The sequence below is a fragment of the Typopeltis vanoorti genome, chromosome 6 (assembly GCF_054136105.1).
Source record: "Typopeltis vanoorti isolate ZY-2024b chromosome 6, IOZ_Tvanoo_1.0, whole genome shotgun sequence".
Lineage (NCBI taxonomy): Eukaryota > Metazoa > Arthropoda > Arachnida > Uropygi > Thelyphonidae > Typopeltis > Typopeltis vanoorti.
Genome location: NC_143554.1, coordinates 14,081,870 through 14,092,528, shown reverse-complemented (window position 1 = coordinate 14,092,528; position 10,659 = coordinate 14,081,870).

Here is a 10,659-nt window from a genome sequence, read left to right as displayed (position 1 = left end):
AATTGACATCCATTTTCCCTAGCCCAGTCCTCCAAACTATAATCGTCCTGCAAAATTTTGACATCCTGTGCACTCACAATTGCTCTACCCAACTTTGCATCATTAGCAAACAAGTGAACACTTCCTCTCAGATCCTTTCGTATATCGTTAACGAACAAATTAAACAGCAGTGGTCCAAGAACAGAACCCTGCGGCACACCACTAGTCACAAGCCAGCTTTTGGACTCCACTCCTGAATAAACTACTCTCTGGTATCTCTCCATCAACCACCCTCCTATCCATCTCATCAACCCTATATCCATCCCCATCTGCTCCAGTTTACTGATTAGAGTTCCATGTGATATCCTGTCAGAGGCCTTGGCAAGGTCCAGTAGAATCACTGTAAACCCATTACCCTTATCTAGTTCAGCGGTCATGTGTTATAAAACGTGAGCAAGTTAAAGGCATCATCTACCCTTCACAAAACCATGTTGTTCCCTATACTGTATTGCATTTTCATCTATCCAATCCTGTATTCTTCTCTTGACTAATTTCTCCAAGATCTTGACAACGATTCCTGATATGCTAATCGGTCGGTAATTTACAACAGCAGTTTTGGAACCTCCTTTATGCAGCGGAACTATTTTCCCCTCTTTCCACCCCCTCAGGACTAACCCAGACCCGAGACTCAAATTAAACAAAATGGTCAAGGGTACTGACAATTCTTTAGCCGCTTTGCATACGACACGAGCTCAATGACATTGAGGTTTTGCAATAGACCACTCACCTCCAATTCATTCACCAGAATTCCCATATAATATATTGGTTCATTAATTTCTGCAATGTCACCACCTGGAAGATATATTCTTGCAAAGTGCTCACTCAGTAATTCAACTATATCAACTGATTCGGTTACCTCCCTACCATCAGCATTCTTTAAAATCATTCTGCCATATACATTTTTTCTTTTACTTGCAACATATCGAAAAAAACTGTTTAGGATTCTCTTTAGCCTGCATGGCCAATGTTCTTTCGTAATCCTTTTTTGCTTTTCTTACCACACTCGTTACCCTTCTGGCCTGGGTTTTATACTGTTCATGTGCCTGTCGGTCATCTTTCTCCTTAAATTCCCTCCACAGTTGTTTCTTTTTTTGCAGCTCAAGCTTAATGGTGTTATACATCCATTTAACCCATACTCGATTTATTATTCAGACTCTAGGTATACAGTCAGCCATTGTTTCATGCAAACATTTCTTAACTGCCTTCAATGCACTATCAACTTCTAGCCCTTGCAGTTGTACATGCCATGGCACTGAACCAATCAATCTCCTAAGCTTGTCATACTTACCAGCCCAATAATTCCGCATGTACCCGGTCTTAATTGTAAATTCCACACCTTTAGTCACCTCCCAAGTCAAGACCCTATGATCGCTCTCACCAACTGATGGCAATGTGGTCATATTCGTTACAGCCAAATTCTCAGATGCAATTACCAGGTCAAGCACTCTCTGACCCCTAGTATTTTCCATTACATGCTGTCGCAGATAGTTATCCCTTAATAACTGCATAAAATCCAATTCTTACCTTCCATGTGTCCTCTCCTCCTTCCAATCAGTGTTACCATAGTTGAAATCTCCCATAATAATTATCCTCCTTCCACTTATTTCTTCTATTTGGTTATGCATACTATCTCCACCATCTATTCCATCACCTGGTCTATAGCAGCACCCAACTGTATATAACTGTAAAGAGCACAACCCAAATGTGCTCTTTTCTCTATCCTGCAGTTCCACTGCTATTCTTCTTGGCTGTAGCTCATCAATAACACCCCTCCCCCATTTTATTCTCATTGTCACTCCTGAACATACCATACCCCTCACATTCGATCCCACTGGCTGTGTCATCTTCTGTCAGCCATGTTTCACTAATGCCAATAGCCTGTGGTCTGGAAGTGCCAACCAAGGCCAAAAATTCTTCCTTCTTGTTCCTAATATTTCTGGTATTTGTATACGTGAATTGCAGAAGCCGATTTGTCCCATCCCTGTTTTGATGCCTTATACTAACTATCTCATTCTGATTCGAGGTCTTTCCTACTCGCTTGGGCATATTACACACATTCACATACTCAACTGTCTCCCTAAAATCTGCATATCTACTCCCCCCCCCCCCCAATAACTCTAGTTTCCCTGATTCTGCACATTCACTTCCACTACATTCGTCAACACATTTTCAAGTCTCCGTACACCAAATCCATTCAAATGTAAACCGTCCATTTTATATAAATCCTTTCACCCATCGAACTCATTCCACACATCCACAAATTCCACACCACTCATACTGCATAATTCACGCATAAAGTCATTAGCAATTATGGCCCTCCTTCTATACTCTTCACTGTCATACCGCAGGAACAGACTCACCACCCTAACTCTCTCACTCTTCTCTTTTGCTACCTCAAGCAATTCCTTCACATCCTCACTCATAGCCTTTTTGTTTCCTTTCAAATCATTTGTACCTGCCACCACTATCAATTCTTTCACCCACTGCTTTTGCATTCTAATTGACTCGCTTACATTCTTAACATTTGCACCGGGTTGGTACGATTTTGTTAAACTCTCAACTAACACACCTCTTACTAAGGAATCTCCATGCAACACATGCTCTCTCATTTTGTTTACACTCGCTATCATATCCTTATTTTTTCTATCATACTTTTGCTGATTATTAGTCAGTACGCTTGGTAAACATTTTTGCCAACGCTCCAGCTGCCGATTTACCTTATGTATTGCTCTGAGTAATAAAGCAATCTCACTCATTGCATTAGTGTCATCATTTTTATTCTCTGATGATTCATTCAATTGTTCTGTATGTTTACCTTCATTCTCACTTTCAACGCCACTCTCACAGCTATCAGGTACTACCTCGCAAATATCACCATTCATACCTCGAATGTCATTATCTAGATTCTCACTTTCATCAACGATATCACTCACACGACCTGAAGCACTCTTTAAATCCTCACATTCTTTACACTTTTTGCACACGTGGATGGCATCTTGTTCTCCTGTCTGATAGACTTCTCTCACTAACTTGGCTCAAATGTATGACCTTCACCTTTTTATCTATCAAGCTTTTTCAGAGCCCATTTCCTTAATCTGTCCAGATACACAACATTCCAGAGTAATGAGATAATCATTCTCTCTGACACTTCTTTATCATGCAGATAAAGAAGACAGGCAACTATATGTAGCCTAATTAATGCCTACAATTAAACTATAAATTCCTTATCCCAATTTGTCAGGGTCCTCATTATGGCATTAATATTTAGCCTTGGAGCATTCTAGCTTGGTAAATTCTACAACTTTTATAATGTGTCCCGTAAAATTCAGCTTCCTATCCACCAACACTCTCATATCACTGTCTCCTCCTCCCAGAGTGAAGTTCCTCCATTACAGTCCATCTTTTTCCATCTTCTCTGGTCCAAAATGCATGCCTTTACACTTAGCAAAAGTGAACTGATATTCCCATTTATCTGCAGTACCATCCTATTCAAATCTTCTTATAACAACACTACAAGAAAGATTTCTGAAATCGCTCTTCTTAATTTCGCATCATCAGAAAACATCTGAATATTTCTCTCAGATTACACAAACTGCATGTTGTGCTCTTAGAGAAGAATACAGAGACAAATGTAAGAAAGCTAAACACTTTGTAAAATTAGTTAAATAAAAGTAATGGGAGGACCTTGGCAACAACATAGAAATAAATATTAAGAAGATGTCAAATTTTGGAGGTTGTTGAAGAAGCTCAGAAATGGAGGAAAGAGTGCTGTAAAAGAAATTATAGATGATAAAGGTGATATTGAAATAGGAGAAAAAGATATCCTTGTAGTATGGAATAATACTTTGAAAAATTGCTAAATGAAACAAGCAGTGATGATAGCACAGTGGTAAAAAGCACTGACCAGGCATGCAGTCAGGAATAAAGTAGAAAAAGTCATCAAAAGCCTGAAATGTGAAAAGACAGCAGGAGTAGATAATATTCGACCAGAATTGCTCAAGTATTACAGTGGCTGCACTGCATAGTTCAGAAGGACTGGACAGAGGGACGAATTAGAGATTATTGGAGTAGAGTTCTCATAGTAGCCATATATAAAAAGGGAAATAAAACTGAATGTGAGAATTACAGAGGAATTTCATTACTGAGTGTTCCTGGTAAGATATATGTAAGTATACTTGAGAACGATTGTGGATGGGAAGCTTAGTGAAGAACAAGCTGGGGATTCAGGCCAAATAGAGGCTGTCAGGATCAGATTTTCACTTTATGACAGATAGTTGAGAAATCATGAGAATATAACAAAGATCTGTATTTAAGTTTTGTAGATCTGTAAAAGGCATATGACAAGGTGCCAAGCTATTCAAAACGCTACAGTTATATGGTGTCAATGGGACATTATATCAAGCAATATTTAGTCTTTATTTGAGCTGTAAGTCAGCAGTTAGAATTGGAGGAAATACAAGAAGGTGGTTTAATGTTAAATCTGGTGTCAGACAAGGATGTACATTAACTCCTCTGTTATTTATTATCTATGTGGATCACATTATGAAGGAATGTGGTATTAAACCTGATATCAGAATTGTAAATGTTAATCTCAGCACTTTGATTTATGCGGATGATGTTAACTTCTAAATAAATCTGCTACAAATCTGCAAGATTCCCTGACTAAATTTTATAACTGTTGCAATAGATATGGTATGAAGCATTAAAAAGACAAAGACAATGAAAATAGGCAGAAACATTGAAAATATCAACTGCATTGTGAATGGAGAACCTATTGAACAAGTAAAATATTTCAGCTACTTAGGCACGATTTTTAGTGAAGATGGTAAATTAAATATGGACATAGACAGCAGAATCAACAAAGCAGGTATGGTAGGAAGTCAACTGAATAAATTTACATGGAATAAGAGAGAAATTAGCCAAAACACTAAATTAGCTGTATACAAGACAGTGTTGAAACCAGTTTTATCATATGGATCTGAGAGCTTGGTCAGAAGTAAAACACTTGACCGAAGACTAGAGACCACAGATATGAGAGCCCTGAGAAAGATTATGGGCATGAACAGATGGCATCAATGGCAATATCATATTAAATACGAGGATATTAGGAAAGAATTTGACATTGTCAGGATCCAGGAATGCATTAGCAGAGCTAATCTCAGGTGGTAAGGCACTTAAACAGAATGGATGAGGAAAGATTAGCAAAGCAAGTGTTTTCTGCCAGGTTTGCAGGAAAAAGACACAGAGGAAGATATAGATATAGTACTGATACAGTAAAAAGAGCCTTAGAAGACAGAAATATAAGATCTGATAATATTGGAGTCTTGACAGGTAACAGACTAATTTGAAGGAAAATTGTACATAGTTAGTGATGATGTAAATTTTTCATGTGGTGCTGTCATATCTTGTATACCCCTTGAAGGTATGTATACCAGGAATTTGATGATGATGATTATACAAACTATATCATTAACATATTAAACAATAGTTGTCAACAGAACCCTGTGGTTCTTCCCCTTTTAAGACACTACACCTCTATACAGAATTTACTGGCTCCTCTAGCCCAGTCATCCATATAACCAGGCTACCAAGTGGCTGTCCATCCTCATCCCACTCAGTTTCAATAGTAGTTCTATGGTATTCTATCAAATGCCTTTGCAAAATCAAGAAAAATTACCATATATCTCTCTCTCTTGTCAAATACACATGTTTCTTGTAATGTAGTGCAGTATAACTGGGTTGCTGAAACAACCCCATGCTATTCTCTAGAAAGATGTTTATTCTCATCAAAATATATAGAATATATAATATAATATATATAAAATATAGAATATAGAATACAAACTTGTATTCTATTTCTAACCAGTCCCTCTCTCACTTTTGCCACCACAATCTGATGCACAACTGGCCTATAATCTAACACTCTAATTTGGATTCTTCCACATATGGTAGTAGTAGTAGTACTACTATTGTACCCTCCTTCCACATTTCTGGGACAGATCTTGTTTGTCAGACTCACGTTAAACAACCAGTCAAGGACAATGTCATCTCAGCACATTGCCTTTATATTCATAGTAATATCCCACAGCCTTATTAATATCAAGTGTACTTAAATTTCAAAATCTTGCTTTTCCTGAACTGCTAAAGTCCCCTCGTTTCCTGCTGTTATTCAACACTACAGACACATTCACCCTTTCTTCTAACAGCCATATAACTGTAGTATTCTTTGCGAGATTTCATTTTGCATCCTCAGACAAAGTCTATTAATATGCCAATTTCTTTTTACTAGTGTGTGTTTTATTTTTCTGGTGATGTCTTTTACTGGAGCTATTGCATAATTTCATGAATTATGCAAAAGAGATGCAGTGAACTGAATTTGAACAGATTCCCAGGCATGGGTTGTTATTCTCCAACTCAGCTAATTATACTGTGGCAGGTCACCAGACTGTTTCCTTAGTTCATAATAGTCTGCTGCTCTGCAAATCCACACATCTCTTTTGTTCTGCAAAAATTGCACCTATCTAGCCTACTTTCCATTTATGTTCTCTGTCAACCACATGATCACTCTTATCAACTGGTGGCATCATAGTGACTTCATCTGTTCACTATACAAGACTATTATTATTCTTGTATAAGAATAATTCCACTTGTGTAAGATAGTTATTCAAAAGCAATTCATGGAATTCATTCTCTGTGTTCTTTCCTGTTTCATTTTTGTCCGGCTTGGTTGGACGAGTGGTTAGCATATCTGCTCTCCAGCCAACAGGCTGTGGGTTCGAATCCTGCCATGGGCATGGGTGTTTATGATTGTCTATGAAAATATACTGGTGGTGGACAGTAAATGGCATAGATGATGCGACTGGTGGATGACGGGTAGATGAGGTTGAGAGGTGGAGATAGAGAGTTGTAGAGTAGCGGTGCCCTCCCTCGATGAGTCTTGGACTCTCTGGAGGTGTCAAATAATAATGATAATAATTTTAGTTACTCATTATTATCATCTGCCTGTGATTCACCAATCTCATATCCATCATCTTCTGTCAACCATGTCTCATTTACACCAGTGATTTGAAGACCAACTAATTTTATCAATGCCACAAACTCTGTCCTTGCATTGGTATATGAGCATAATGGCTTGCCTTGGTCTCCCTTTCCTTCATCACTTTGTCACCCCAAAACATTTTATTTTGCTTTGTTTTATTTTTCAAAACAAGTGACATTAGAATGTACCAGATTTTCTGACAGCTGAGACAGGTAAAGATGGCTGGGGAATAATGTTATTCTAAGAAGAGATTTCTCGCCTTGTAGGTCTTACCATAAGTATCAAGTCATTTCATTCACAAGTTACTAAAGTCATGTTTTTCCCTTTTAAGCACTATGTGTAGATTCTTCATGTTTTCATTCTTGCCCTGTATGAGTGATTATTTGTCAACCAAGAAGAGTGGAGTATGTGTTATCAATAAAATAGGATGGGGAGGGGTGGGGGGGTTGGCAATCAGTAAGAGGAAATTATTGGTGAACAGGAGAAAAAGGGAAAAAGAACAAAATGTTCTTTCATCTCCCCTTTATTTGTCAACTCCCCTTTGATTATTTGTCAACCAAGAAGAGTGGAGTATGTGTTATCAACAAAATAGGATGGGGAGGGTGGGGGGGTTGGCAGTCAGTAAAAGGAAATTATTGGTGAACAGGAGAAAAAGGGGAGATGAAAGAACAAAATCTTTGTCAAGGAAAACGGGAGCATATTCCCAAAAAAAAAAAAAAAAAAAAAAAAAAAACCACCGGCAGTATAACGAGATGAGCAAAGATACTGTATCAGTGTTGATAAATGCAGAATTTTACAATTGAAGAATACAAAATTTTATAATTTACAACCTGAATAAAATTTCCTTGTAAAAACAAAGTTTTATTCAGTTTTTTTTTTTTTAGGGAAGGGGAATGAAGAAATTAAAAAAAAAAAAAAAACATGAGAGTGAACTATAAGAGATAGAAGTGAATTATCGTTCCATTGCAATAAGAAGACAATCTTGAATATTTTGCACATAAACAGGGATACTTCAATTTTGGTCATCCTGTATAAGGCCTTGTGGAGTGCCATCCAGTGATCCAAATGCTGTGAAATTTTGCAGGAATACATTGTGTGTCATATAGAAGCAATATCTGACAGGATAAAAACAGTAGTTCTAGTATTCACCACTACGTTGTAAACACCAAGTGCATGGAATTTGCATATCATGCAACTTTGCAGGTGTGCCAGCAGGGTTTAAAAAGATGGACACGGAATTTTCCCTTAATTCTGGTTGTTAATACCATTCACAGTGATGGCACTAACCTTGCTCCAATATGTTTTGCTCGTGAAGCTCTACTACCTAAATATAGTTCGCCCACCGTTTGTAGGTCCCTGCTTCGCGTCTTTCCAAGAATAGTCAATTCATGCTGAAGGGGAGAAAGAAATGAAGGAATTCCGAATTGGTCGCCAACACGCGAAATCACGTGCTTTATAGGTAAAATTTTCCAACTGTTATACAAGCAACATAGTTAACTACAATAATCATAAAAGAGAAGTTAATTTTCTGACCGGTAATAATAAACAACTCATCCCACTATACGGACTAATTACCCTATTATCGGAATCAATTCTCCTTTTTCTGAGATGCGCAGAAGTGTCGAAGGATCTCTAATCGGTCGGCGAACTATAACTGCAATGTCGTTGCTGCACTCTGCGAATTTTGTGACCTGAACAAATGTCAATGAAATCCAATATCTCTATATGCTCTGTGATGAATGATTAGACATTTTGAAGGAATGGGATCATTGGATGTTAGATCTGGCAGGGGTTGCAAACCAATCAGTTCGCAACAAGTGAATGAAGTTGCTACCGCCACTGTAGAGTAGGCCTAACACAGTGCCTGTGTTGGAGTTCTCTTGAATGGGTAGAAATGCAATATCAAGACATATGAATGTGCCCTAAAAAAAATGTCTGGCAAGATTCTGCATTTCTATTCATTGAAGATAACCCTTAGAAAGTTGGTTGACATTCACTTTAACATTCCTTGCCTGAATGGAGTTGGATGCTGCATAGCCATGAATGATTTTTGGTGAGATGAGGGTCCCTTTCACCTGAACTGTGAATACCCACAATTTCTAGGTATGGGATACTCAAAACCCACTTGCAATCCAGCAAATTCCTTTGTATTCCCCGAAAGTTACTGTCAGGTACTGGTTTACAATTTTGTTTATTATTGGACCATTCTTCTTTGAGGACATTCCCCACTCAGGTAGAATTGTAACCCTGTGACTTACTCAGTTACTTCCAAAAGGTATTGAAATATGGTAAGCAATTTTGTTCTACCACAGCTGCAGCAGTGCCTATGCATGGATTCAGATATGTTCATATAGGATGGGGCCTCTCCATACATTGGTCGATCTGTACAGGTGGTTCTTCGAGAACATTTCGTAGAAGCCAGATGATCAGTAGTGCATTTTCCGCTGCATGGTTGCCTTGCCTATCTGATCTGACCCACTGTGACTTCTGGTGCTTAGGATTTCTCAAATACATAGTTTATCGAGATCATCCTGATAGCCTGCCAGTGTTGAAAGAAAGCATAATGCAGCATCTACGCAATATCAGTCCTCACAAAATTCTGCCATTTGCAAAGGTTGCAGTTTGTGGCATACTGGGAAGGGCAGCACACTACATCCTGTGAATGCAAAATGGAAGTGAATAAAAATGTGTTATTTTTGCTGGTATCACACCAGCAAATTTTGGAACTTTTTTCCTCAGATATCACTTCCACATGATATGCAGTGTATTCCTGCAAAGTTATACAGCATTCGGATCACTAGGTGGTGCCCTACAAGGCCTTAAACAGAAATACTTTAATTCTGATCACCCTGTATTTTGTCACTTGAAGTGACGAGTGAAACCTTGAAGGTTCCAAACACAACTGTGTTAAAACATTCTAATCCAAAGACTTCAGCCATATAACTGCAAAAAAATTAGTAAATCGAAAACTTATATGATAAGGGACAAATGCATTAATCTTGCTTCCTTCTCAAATGGCAGTTGAGCCTTCTGATTCCTTGTGAAGGCTGTTGAGCAAAATTTCTACCCTACTATATTTCTTTAGGACCTACCTTTCAAAAAGCTATGCTTTGTGAAAAGTAGGTCCTACTTTTGTAATGTACTCATATTTAATAATAAAGTGACAGCTTTGTAGGCCAGTGATACACCATATCACTGGACTACAAAGACATTTGACAAAACATCACATGGAAAACCTGCATTGGCGCAGGTGGAAATGAATACAAAACTAGTGGCATGGATGGGAGAGATGGCTGAGAGACAGACTCCAGTGAGTTCTAAATGGTGTAGAATTCAGAATGAGGGTGACTAGTGTAGTGATTCAGGGCCCTGTACTAGGGCCAATGCTGTTTGATTTATATATTAATGTGTGTAGGGAATAATTTGTGAAGAAGTATCCAGTCATTTGTTAACGACTCTGCAAGGCAATAGTTAATAAAGGTGATGTAGAGATCCTGAAGGATGGTTTAAATAAATTGGGTTGTGCTTTTAACTATAGGGCTTTTAGTGTAAGGTAATGCACTTTGGGATGAAAAGATTAC